We start from the raw sequence: 13,910 nt of genomic DNA, 5'->3' as shown, positions 1-13,910 counted from the left end.
GGGATAGATGAATGTCAATGGATGAGTATTAAGGTGAAATAAATAATATATTTTTTATATGGGATAAAAACTCACCCTAAAAAATAATGTGGGTTAGGGCATTACGATGATTAAACCTTTTAGTAAGATCCTCCTACCTATGTTTGGTTGGATTCTCCATGAATATATAAGGATTTGATCAATTTATTGAAGATATATACATAAAATGAAGATCTTGAAACACTTTCTTATTTGATCAAGGTATTGGGTCTCTTTATCCATTCTAGATTGGTCTAATGAAAATTAAAAATTGCATTACCAAAGGAAACTAAAATATAGGAGGAGATATTTCATTAGAAGATACTAAATTATGGTATTAATTAATTCAAGAACATTAAATACTTGTTAAGGATAAAAATGGGGAGCATTTGAAAAGTTGCTTAACATGGTATGATAACTTGGCTATTTGGATAAATTTATGAGATTAACTCTAGGAGTTTAGGAAATTTACTCAAAAGATTTTTATACAATTCAAGGAGATTGATATTCTTCTACATCTATTCTTCTACATCTCCTTCTTGATAGATCTTTATTATATATATATATATAAATATTGTCTAGACAATGTATTTTGGCTAGTTTTAATAGTGGCTACATTTCTTCTAGTAGCTAGTCAATTGCTAATAGTTTGTGAGGGCTCATTTTAGTCTTTGGTTATTGTTTATTTATTTGTATAGTTCAAATTAGGGAAATGTAGGACCCTATTGTGATGGGGCATTCTTTGTTGGTTTCTTCCTCTTTCAAAGTAAATAATTCAAAAACTTCATTTTCTTCATCCTCTTTCAAAAAATTTGTTGACTTGGGGACTTTCTTTGTGAAAGAGGACGTTTTACACTTTGGAAAATCTTCTACTTTCTATGGCTATATGGCCATGAGATGGATTTATAATTAGATCTCTATTCTAATAATATTTTCTTTTTAGCTATTATTGAGGTGGGGTCCTTCTCCATTTCTATGGAAATGACTTTTGTAGATGGTGGATTGTTCTCTAGGTGGAGGGGTTTTTGTTACTACAATAGGGTAATTTGTGATTCCATTTGATTACTTAGTTTGAATGTTTGAGGAGTCTTTTAAAATCTATTTATGATCCTACCACACCTATTAAGGTGTTGGTTACCTATTATGAATCAACAATTTTTTCCCATGTGTTGTAAGTGGCGAGTTGTGGCCCTTTTTTCCTATAAAATGAATAAATTAAAGGTAAGATCACTAATCTACTAATATTGTGCCATCTCTAACCTTAAACTATGACAACCATCACATTATGTTGTGGATCTCTTGATAACCCGAGCAAATTACGGTTGTATAAAAGTCATCCCCTTGTTTTAACAACAAACTAAACCAATTACTTCTCTTTGTTAGTAAATATTTATACTACAATAATAATTCCTAGTTTATACATGAAAAAATAACACCAAGTTTGCATAGATGCAAAATAAATTTAATCATAATACTTAATGATTGATTATCAATAAATGGGAATAGTAAATATTTTGGTGCAACCTATAGTCACTTGTTTAATAAGTTAGTCTAAATCATAAATAAAATGTTCTAAATATGCTTTGTTTTCATTCATTTTTTAGAATAGAGTTTGTAAACTTAACTACAAGGAAATTTGAAGAAAGAAATAGAAGCTTTTTCTGGCCGAGGAATAATATATCTCGAGTGTAATATTATTATTCTTACTTACAGCATAAGATTGATGGAAAGTCAATTGCATGTTCACGCTTTAGGTTACACTAGATTATGGTAGATTGACCGCACAAAATTGAACAATCTTTACAGTTCTTACACTTATCATAATGCTTATCCTTTAAAAGAATATAATCTCTTTTTTTCAAAAAGGCTAACTCACAATATCCCATTAGAATATTGGAACATTTCTAGTTTCTCTTTGTTCTCTACTCAAAATCTCCATAAATTGAGCTAAACAATTATCAAAAAACACAATTCAAATGTACGCCTCCATTTCAAATGATGTTATACACATCTCTGATTTCAACAAATATTTGTTTTTGTCTCCGTGCAAGGTTTGGCTTGTCTAAAGTTGAAAGAGAGTTGTTTTGTGCTTCCCTCAAGGGCTTCCTAAATCTGATTTAGGACCCGAAAGGGCCGTTCAAAGCTGCTCTCTCTGATATATTTTCTCATCTTTATTCTCTCCGCAATGAAAGGTCAATCTTATCTCGTAAGGAAGGACTTATGTTACTGTAACTTTATCAACTTCTTTGAATAGTATGCATGCAATAACTGTTGAATTTTCTTCTGATTTTATTTTCTTAGGGCGTGGTTATAAGGAGCATGTTTTTGAGTCTCCTCACATTAGTGTTGATACAATTCTAAAAATTAAAATAGCATTTAATTTTTTAATTTTACTACTATATATAAAGTGTCTTGGTCGCTTTTATTTAAAATAAAAAATAAAATAAAAATCTGTCGAGCCGTATGGAAGGAATACTATATATTTTAGTTTCATAATGAAAACGTTCCTATTGTCTTTTCTATTATTTTGGCTTTTTTTTTTAAAATCTCATTCTTGTAAGTTTATTTTTATTATATAAATTTGCTTGTTCTTCGTTTGTCCTTGGTATTCTTTGTATTCATAATGGTGTTTTAATATTATTTTTTAGAAATATATTTAGTTGAGAATTTTTTTTATTTTAATAAATTAAATAACTAATTATTTTCATCTATTGAAATTGGTTGGCAAAGTGAAAGTTCTTTTATTAGAAAATGAATATAATCATATTTTATATAAATTTAAATTATTATGAAATTTAATCTAAGAATTGAAGATTCAACACATTATTTTCTATTATGATTAATCTAAATAAATAAAATTACTAAATGGTTATAGTTTATAATTTTCTATATGACGAAATCTTGAATATTTGAAAAAGTTTAATAGAATACAAAGTGCATATTTAACAATATGAGAAATAAGTTCTAATAATCTTACTAACTTATTATTAATTATTAGGTTCTAATCTTACCTATTTATTCTATATAATTAAAAAGTCATAAAAGGCTTAATTTTTAAATGATGGGGTTTACTTGTTCTTTCATAGGAGCATAGTCTCCATCAAAACTGAGTCCATGATTTATCACTAGGTTATATGGTTTGTGTGTTTTGAGATTGAATAGGTTGTGTTCAAAGGTGGAAACCTCAAAAAAGGTGTTGCTAATTGAACACTAACACATATTAACTCCCTATACTCAATGATTTGTATATAAATAAAATTAATTCAAGAGATACGATTAAAAAAGTGATAATTGTGATATTAATTAATAAAAATTCTATTTGAATAAATATTATTCAATATTTTTTTTTTTTTTTTTCAAAAAGTAACAAAATAACATTGAATGATAAATACAAATTTAGTTTAGTTTATAGAAGTCTAATCAAACACATTCTGATATGGTTTATTTATAAATTTGAAAAAGGAGAGAAAGAGTTACCTTACGAAGGAGAGCAGGGTTGAGGGTTTCACGTATGGAAGGAAGGCTCGATGGTACCTATGAGTCAGAAGATGACTTAGATGATGTAGAAAGGTGTAGCTCTATGCTCTAGGGAAGCTTTTTTGGGGTTGTTTAGAGTGGTGGTGTTCCTAGTGGCTCTCTTATTTTGATGGTTTGGACATATATTAGTCCAAAATGGGTTGTTTATTTCCCTACATTGCTTGCTGCTCTATGGCCATTATGCTTTCAAATTAGGATGTCTTGGTCTCTCTTGAGGATTTTCTATTCTAAGGATATGTTGTGTTTTTTTGGGATTTCCCTTCAGCTACTTTACCTTGTTTTGGAGGCTGCTATTTGCCCAATCTTTTATTTTTTTTGTTGTGGCATTGGATTTTTGATGTTTGGGAAGAATTTTTGTCTTTGGTGTCTTCTTTGAGGATGAATTTTCCTTTTGTGTGTTGAGCTTGATTGCTCTAGTCTTTTTCTTCATTACATTGACCCTCTTTGTGTTTCATCTTTGGAGGGATTTTTTCTTGGCTAGGTTCTTCTTAGTATTATGAGCTCTATGGAGGTGTTGACCCCTATTAGGGTGAGGTCTCACTTTTTGGGCTTGTGGAAAACTAAGGCCTCATAGCTCCTTTTTCTTCTTCTTTTCTTCCTATAGAAATAGAAGCTGTTATTGAGGTACAAACTCAATCAATTGAGGTGGTCTATTGTTGGATGATAAAGGAGTCAATTTGTTGCTAACATTTTTCTATTTCTTCTAGTCATTTGGTGGCCAGTCAAGTATTACGAAGGATTTATTTCATGATGTTCCTTCTCATTATGGTCTTATTATGGTGGATGTCTCTCCTATGGTCTTGGGGGGGAATTTTTATACTAAGATGGATTTCTATTGGTCATTGTTATTTTTTCAAGTTAGGAGACCCTGGTGAAAACCCTATTTTCATTTCTAAGCTAGTGATTTGGTAAATTTTTCTCTTTTAGTTGGCTATAATGGTGGTTTTGGGAGCCTTTAGTCTATTTTTTAAAAATATCTTTTGATATTGGTTCTTTGGATCATATGGTTTGGGGTTTCCATGTTCACACTCATTATTATAGTTTTGGGATCCATGTAGAAACCAATTTCTTTGGGAGCACCCTTTTGTATGTTCTCATGTGGTGGGTTAAAGGCTCTAATCTCCCTTTGTCATGTGCATCTTCCTTCTTTGACTAGGTGGGTGTTAAAAATTTTCAAGGAACCATTCTTGTGGGTGGTTATTATTTGTTAATGGTGGTGGCCAAATTTGGGATATTCCAAACCTTGGATGGAGTCTAATTCTTCTTTTCCCATAGTCCACGTGAACCTCTCATAGTTTAAGTTGGTTTATGGAGCCATGATAAAACCCTATCTCTTATATATTGAGATATATTCTTAAATTTAAGGCCTTATTACCTTAAGTGTTGGATTCTCTCAAGAAATTGGGTCTTCATTGGTCTACTCTTTCTTGGCTTTAGTTTACAAGTTTGTTATAAGCTATTAGACTTTGATTATATTCTCTATGGAAGTGGTTTATCATAGCATGGGGCTATAGATCCCCTATACAGTATACTTGTAAGGGGTTACAAATCTCCTCAAAACCTACTTTTTCATTAATCAATAATAAATAACATTCAATATTAATTGGTGGTCCTTTTAAATTTTTTGAGTCAAAACTTTAGGTTTGTAGTTTGGTTATATCACTAGTCTTATTCTTTGTTTTGTATTGGCTCTATGGTGGTTTAGTGAATTTTGGGGGGTGTTGGTGTTCATTTCAAATATAGCTTAAAATTAGTTAATTTTGTTAACATTTTGTAATGAATTTATGATTTTGGGTCCCTTGTGAAAAAAAATATTTTAACCCTTAATAAATACCATTCAATATTAATTTTAAAAAACTAATTATCAAAACTATTAGTCAGTTACATTTGAAATATTACTACGAAATATATTTAAATTGATTTAATTTTCATACAACAATTTTTAATGTTCCATACAAACTTTATAAGAGTGAATATTGTTTGAAAAATATTTTGCTTAGTGTTTGTAAGTTGGAAGTAAATTAGGTCCCTTTAAAGGTTTTTTTGTTTGGTTATTAGTTTGGATTTAGTTTTATATCATCCTAGATTTATCTTATTGTATTATATCATTATTTTTCTTTTGATTTATATTAATGTCAAGAGTATTTTTAGGGTAATCTTTTCCAAAGTTACAAAATTTTCTTTTATGATTCATCATATTCCTAATTGGACACTAAAACACTCTAATTTTTGTTACAATTATCTTTTTGATGTTTAGGTTGAGCTTGGTATAGGTATGATGAATTTTAGTGATAATTTTGGGTTAGAAAGTTTTTTATTTTTTATTTTTATTTTTAATTTTTTCTTTCTTTCTAGATTATCTTGGTCATGGAAGACTATACCATTGTAGTTTTGAACTCATGAATTATTATTGGAGGTCCATTCAAGATTAGAAAACATTTGAAGGCAAGAAAGGTGACCTTATGGACCTTTTTGTTCCCTCGTTATAGATAAATGGTTCATACATTGAAAAGAGATGAGAGGAGACTCAATATTTTTGGCATTTTTTCCCCATCTCTAATATCATGATTCTTTTGATAATCAACTTATTATTTTACACCAACCATGTTCTAAATTTTTTGTTTAAATATGTTATGAAAATTAATATTTTGGTTTTCTTCAAGGAATAATATAATAGAGAAATATTTATCAATTAATGAGAAATCTAATTTACATTTATTTCATTAAATATTTATTTAAATTTAACGAAGGTTAACCTATTAAATAATTTTTTTATCATAAGTTTGACAAAAATAAATTAATTGAAAAATAGAATTGGATCATTTCAAAAGAATAGGTCATAGTGTTAACCGACCAAATTTTCCTTGTAAATGACTAAGTTTTTTTTACTAATATGCAATGCTAAGATTTCCCTTAGGGTCAATAGTAATAAATCCACTCTCATGCACACTTGAAACATAACTCTTAGGAAAGTACATACACTTTTAACCACTAAGTAACCAAAATGCTAAACATGTCACCCATGGATATAATACAACATTTGATTGAAAAGTGTTACAAAAACCTAATCCATCATTATCTCTTATAATAAAATAAACATTATCAACTTTGCATTAATATATCATTATACACCTATTCTTTTCACATTTGCAAATGAACAAGCACAATTCTAAGAAATTCCATCACAAATTCCAATGTATAATCTATCCTTAAAATTTATTCACTTTAACATCATTTCTACATCATCAACCATCTTATAAACTCAAAGTATCTAGTAGAGATGACCTACATGTCATTCATTTGTGGTAAAACTTAAAAAATTCACCTATTTTTCATTATTTCCTAAACTTTCTTTAATCAATCTTAAAAATGTTAATGGAAAACCAAATTAATAAGACCATTTGTATTTAATTGAAAACTTAGAAAATTTCATAAATCTTGAGTTTTATTACTCAAAACCACACAAATTTAACCAAATCATTTATTGACGATCATAAATTGACCAACCTAATAAGATTGTTTCACTTCATTCATTTAAAACTCACTCAATACTTGTGTACAGTAATTGAGATTTAAATATAGAAATTGTAGACATGTTTGAGTCTCTTATACCACATATGAACACTATTTCCTCATACAAATAAACTATTCTTCTCCCTTTATACTTTCTCTATAGTTCTTCTTGTCTTCTTCTTGTTTTTGTTCTTTCAAACCTTGTTGTTTTCTGATCTTCAATATGTCTACTAGTTGTATTTCATTTTTATAATCCTTTTCCCCTTTGAGAAAAATTCCAGTGGTCCTCTACTCATCTTTAATATCACCTTCATTCTTTATATTTCTACATAATTTTTTTGGAAAATCAATCAACTATGAAACTACCAAACTTCTTACTCCTACTTGAGAAGTAATCCTCATTACACCAATCCATTGAAAGATAATCAATATGTCCAATGAATTGATGCATACCCTATAATTTAATTCTAATCTAGAAATGAAATACCCCTAACCTACCACTAAGTTGCTCAAATGCATTTTTATGTAATAGTTTATTGATTATGTATACTAATTGTTCCTTTAATATAACATAATTCATTCTCACTTCCTCCTCTTATACATTTTCCCCTAGAAAATGATACTTAATTATAATATGTGTTATCCTGGGAAGCTATATTAAATTGTAATATACATAAATAGCACTTTTTTTATTATAGTAGATAGTAATTGGTTATTCTTGATCAAAATAGCTTGTGAACAATTATCTCTACATAACTTTTTTGGAAAGTCAATCAACTATGAAACTACCCAACTTCTTACTCCTACTTGAGAAGTAGTCTTCATTACACCAATCCATTGAAAGATAATCAATATGTCCAATGAATTGATGCATCCACTATAATTTAATTCTAATATAGAAAGGAAAATACCCCTAACCTACCACTCAATTACTCAAATGCATTTTTATGTAATAGTTTATTGATTATGTATACTAATTATTCCTTTAGTATAACATAATTTATTCTCACTTCCCCTAGAAGAGGATAGTTGATTATAATATGTGTTATCTTGGGATGCTATATTAGATTGTAATATAAATTAATAGCACTTGTGTTATTATAGTAGATAGTAATTGGTTAATTGAATTTCTCATTTATACCTTCCAAGACATTCTTGATCAAAATAGCTTGTGAAGAATTATTCTAGGTAGATACACACTCATTTTTGGCTATTGCCACACACACACACACACACACACAGACATATATAATTCTTATTAATCCAATTAATTAATCTTTCTCCAAGAAAGGATGCTCCACCACTTGTTCTCTTATAGTCACCAACATTTATTTCCCAATCTTCATTAGTAAATATTTTGAAGACAAAATAATAAAAATAAAAATAATAAAGACCATAATCAAGTCCCCTCTAAGATATATGGATATCCTCTTCACTACCAAGTATAAATTTAGTCACAAATATTTTCGAATTGAAAAATTTCAGTCATTAAGGACCGTAAATATGGGGAAAACATTTGCACTTTCAGGGTGGCCATATCACCCCCACTTTATAAAAACTTGGTCACAAGAATATGCAAATTTACAATAGTGAAAAAATATTTTATTTTTATTTTGCTGATGAATTCACCAATAGAATTTAATCTTTCAAAATGGTAAATTAATTATTTTTAGCTACAAAATATCTAAAGCTTATCTTATAATGACCAAATTCACCAATACATGGTAAGATTTTATGTTAAGGTATAAGCTAAGGAAATAAAATTTCTTGTGCCTCTATTTTAGATACTTTCGAAGGAACTTATTAGCCTTTAAATTTGTGGCCAAAATTAGATTTGGTTTTGGGGAGGTGTCTTTATTCTAAAAAAATTCTATAAAATATGTTGTCTTGTTACATTTTCGTTTGAAATAGGATTTGTGTTATTTATTTAGGATAATCTAATGGTTATTAGATAATTTTTACTATGTGTTAAAAGATACAAAATTAACCTAGGGTTTTGAAGTAAAATATTAAAAGTTTCTTAATCTTTCAGGCTGCTACCTGTGAAAACTCCTACTAAGGTACTCTCGCTTGACCTTGTTATATACTATGACATGTAGTACATGAGAGATTCTACCCCTATACCTCTCAAGGGGCACTATGTTTTGACCCTATGTTGGGGTATTGTCTCCAAAACTTTATTCAATAATTTCGAGGAAAGTTTCAACAATAAAAATGACTAAAATTCAATGCCAAATCTTTACTTCAATTATGAAATATGCTATACAATTTTATACAATTTTCATGTGATTGAAAAATTTACCAGTACAGATACTATTTTCTACCTTTGAATTAGAAATATTTTTCAATTCAAATTAAATTGTTTTGCCAAGATCACTTGGACTCACTAGGCATTTACCCTTTTTCCAAGGAAGGGGTTTCTAAAACTTTTTCCTTGCACTACCATCATATGTTCCTTCTTGATGTTAGAATGGAATATTACAGCTATTCCTATTGTACAAGAGATATTTTATATACTATAAATAATATAATGCAACCTTCCAATCATAGATCTGCATAGTGTATCAATAAATGAACTTGAAGTATCTTTCTTAGAAACTTTTCAACCTATGACCATAGGTGCACCTACTATATTTTAATATTCCATGCTAGAATTATTGAATACCAACTAGACATATTTATATTGACAAATGAAAATTCCACCTTCCATTTGCATTGCATATAGTCCAATGAATAATTTTATCTCACCAATCATTAAATTCTCTTTTAAAAAATCCATATTTAATTTTCATTACCTCAAAATAAAATGTCATCCATGAATACTTTTATAGTTAACAATCTCCCACCATCTAATTTTAGATATACTTTTTATATTTTCTTTTTATTTTGAAACAAATATTTACTAAATATGAATGTACCCATTCATGTCATACTTTTGGATATTAGTTCAAACCATATATAGAATTTTTTCAACTAAACCATGTCTTTATCCTTAGATAGAGAAAACACATATGGTTACTCCATGTATGCTTCTTTGTTCAATACATAAATAAAAAGTGTAATCTTGCATCCATCTAGTAAATTTTGAACTTACACCTCAAAGTATTAGAATTGGTTCAAAAATTGCACCATAATCCAAACCTTCTTCTTGAGCATAACCTTTACACACTAATATTTCTTTTTTAGTTTCAAAATTTTCATCCTCTTTCAAATTGTTATTGAAACATGCACTATTTACAAATTAAATTATTATTCTCTATTCTAGGCATCCAAGTCTAAGTATCATTTTTTTTGACTTGATCAATTTTCTCTTCAATATCCTAAACCCAATCTTTAGTCGTGAAGGATGTATTAACTATTCTAGGTTCCATCTTGGACATCAAGCATGTACTTTCTCTGATTTTCATTCTTGTCAACAGATGTGTATTCTCATCTCCAATATATGTTTATAAAAATAATTCCATCTTGCATACCTTGGAAATATTGATTCATGTATTTATTCTTTATCTTCATTCTTTAGTTGCACATCTATATTTTCTTCATTGTTAGACACAATAATTTCATACACTTCTAGATGAATAAACATATTGTTTTGACCTATCTCTTTTTTCACTTGTTTGGATCATCATTAACTTCATGTATATGTGGATATTAATCAACCCTAATATGGAACTTATAATTATATCATTAGTTCTCTTATTCCTATAATTGTATGACTTACTCTTGGAAGAATAGCCTAAAAATTTTTCGTTGTCATAAAATAATTAGGGAAATTATCTATGTTGATATAATATCTACTTTAAAAGAATTTTAAATATTTCTAACTAGGAATATGACCATACCCTAATTCCTAAGTTGAATTAATATTTCATTTCTTAACTTATTTTGAGTCGAATGTATAGGATATCGCACTTGTAGATTCCCTCCAAAAGTTCTTTCCAATATTTCCTACAAAAACATAATTACTTCAACATAAACAATTATTCTATTCCTCTTTTTGATATAGCTTTTTTTTTACAATTAAGAAAAAAAAAGTTTTCAATGGCCCCAAAACACTTGTATCAGTCTCTAAAGAAAATAGATATTCAAAGAAACATGATAAATAAATAAAAAATATTTAGCAAGAGAGAATAGAAATAATATAGAACATACCAACAAACTACAATATAATACTATAGAGTAGTTATATACATCACCCAAAAGGGCCAAAAAACATGAGACAAAAAACCAATAGAATATCAATAGCATCGTTTCATTTTCTTGAGAAGAGAATCCTTCTTCATACTTTCCATCCTATGGAATATTAGATCACTTATGATGTTATTCTCTTCATAATTATCATAAGACTACTCTTTCAAGATATGTATTACTATCTTCCCTACACCAACTAAAACATCCTCATTTCGCTCAATGTTGTGAATCAATGTTTTACCAACAAAGCATAGAATTTTTTTAGGCTAGCAAGACAAGACTTTAGGCTATCTTAGTTAATCCTAAAAAGAGTTTTAACCATCCTTTTATTCTTCTCTGGCCTATTCTAAATGTCCTACATCTTTTTATTTTTAAATTTTCCTACTAGAGAATCTTTTTCCTCCAATTCTTCAAGTTTCAATGTGTTTTTGCATATGATCTTTTGGATTTCTTCAATCTTCTATTGTACTTGACAACATGTGTATCCTCTCTTTTAGACTCTTTATTTCATTTACAATCAAATTGTCAATATAGAAGGAATAAATGTATCTCACTCTAAATATCTCTAAGATACCCATTATGATATATGTATAATTCTCAAAACCCTTAGTGTTCAAGTGCTCTGAAATAATAGGTTACTTAGCTTTTGACTCTTTAGGGGTAGTTTTCCATATCATTTTTGTAGTCCTCACTATGAGTGCTATTCAGATCATAGGACTCCTCTAGCTCAATTTTGAATTGCACGCTAGCAAGTCAATGCACGTCTACTAAATTTGATACAAAATTACAATGGCAGGTCCATTTCAATTTTGGTGTCGCAATATGTCACCGTCACAATTTTGATGGTTTATTGTTGGAATTGCAATAGTGATAGGTTATGAAGCCAAAATTGTGATGGACCTATCATGGTAATTTGGTATCAAATCTAGTAGTCCCATTATTCTTTGTCTCATTCTTATTCTCCTCTTTTTCTACATCTTGTTTCTCCTCACCAATAATATATAGGGTATAAGCAACTTATTCCTTAGGGTGGTTAACTTCTGTTTCATCAACAAGTTTGTTATCTTCATCACCGCTCTCAGATTTCTCTAAAAAAGAGTTATCCTCAGTATCATCCTTTAGAGAGACTTATAATCATCCTCACATATTTCTTCATGCCACTTCATTATACCAATTTTCTTTCCACCGCTTTTATCTTTAGTTGAATCATCATCCAAGCTTGAAGAAGAAGCACTTTCTTCACTACCCCCATCTTAAGAATTTGTCTTCCCAATTTCACCATCGTCCTCTTTCTCATTATTCAAACTAGAGAAAAACTTCTCATTTTCAAGAACTTTTTTAGAATTAGGAGAGGGGTTACTAGTTTAGCCCCCACACAGTCATTCTTTTTCTTCTCCTAATTTGTCTACTTTAGGGGATCGAATTTTTTAGAAACATTTTTATCTACAACTTTACCAAAATTATTATTCTTGCAAAACTATTAAATAAGATGCACTAAGCCTTCATGGTCCACTAATTTATTTGGATCCTCTTTATTCTTACTCTGACTTCTGGTTAGGGATTCTTTAAAATAAAAATGAAAGGAAATCTTATAAATATAAATATAAATTTTTGAGCTTGACTTAACCTACCATCAATAGTAATGAACTCCACAATAAAATTCAACTATTTCACCTACATATGTTTTAATTGACTTAAATCATAGAATTTTCATCTACCCTTCACTTGTATTTACCTTTACTACTTATTTTTTCATATACTATCAACAAAATTCTTATAAATTATAGTTGCCTCCTTAACAATCTTAGAGTCCCTATAAAGATTCATAACCAAGTTAGAGAAACTCACGACTCTAGTTAAAACATCCACTATAATTTCCATAATTTTTCCACATAGGAGCATAGATTGACCATTTTGAGGTTTTGCAAATAAAAAAGTGATGTCTTTATTGTGGCCATGGATTTTCTTGATTAATGTAGCCACCATACCTTTTCTGATCTTCTTCTAGACCTTCTCACCTCTTCTCCATTTCCATTTACTTGGCTCCTCATGATTCAAAGATCCACCCATTTTCTCATTGTTATAGTTGTTACTTTTATCTTGAACTTGTTTAGTAGAATAAAATTCCCATAAAGTATGCAAAATAGGGTTCATATTTATGGATAAACAAGCCAAATTCCACTTGGAAGTTGTATTCAAACATTTGATTATATCAACAGTCATTTGCACCATTATTATCTATCACTCTCTCCTCCAGGTTAATCCTATCATGGCTTATTATATTAATCACCTCCTTCCTCATTTGATCAATGGTTTTCAACATAATGATGTGATTTTTGTAAGTTCCAATGTTAGCAACATTATCAATTACTTTCTTAGTTTGCATATAGTTGTGCAAGATATAGGTTTTTATGAAACTCAAAAAGTTTTTTTATTTTGTTTTATCAATAATATTCTTAAATTACATTCATGCATATTTACTAACTTTAATCTCAGTAACAATATTGCTTGTGTCACCTAGTTAGAGTCCTCAAAGTTGACATTCTCTCTTCATTCCATTCCTATCATAATAGTCAAAAAAATCCCAAAAAATGTACTCACTACCTTTGTGTACTTTTAACTATTTTGGGTTGTTTCCACTTTCATTTTCA

The sequence above is a fragment of the Cupressus sempervirens genome, chromosome 5 (genome assembly GCF_028749045.1).
Source record: "Cupressus sempervirens isolate cs-2001-9-10 chromosome 5, ASM2874904v1, whole genome shotgun sequence".
NCBI classification, from domain to species: Eukaryota; Viridiplantae; Streptophyta; class Pinopsida; order Cupressales; family Cupressaceae; genus Cupressus; species Cupressus sempervirens.
Note: the sequence above shows the minus strand (reverse complement) of the source record.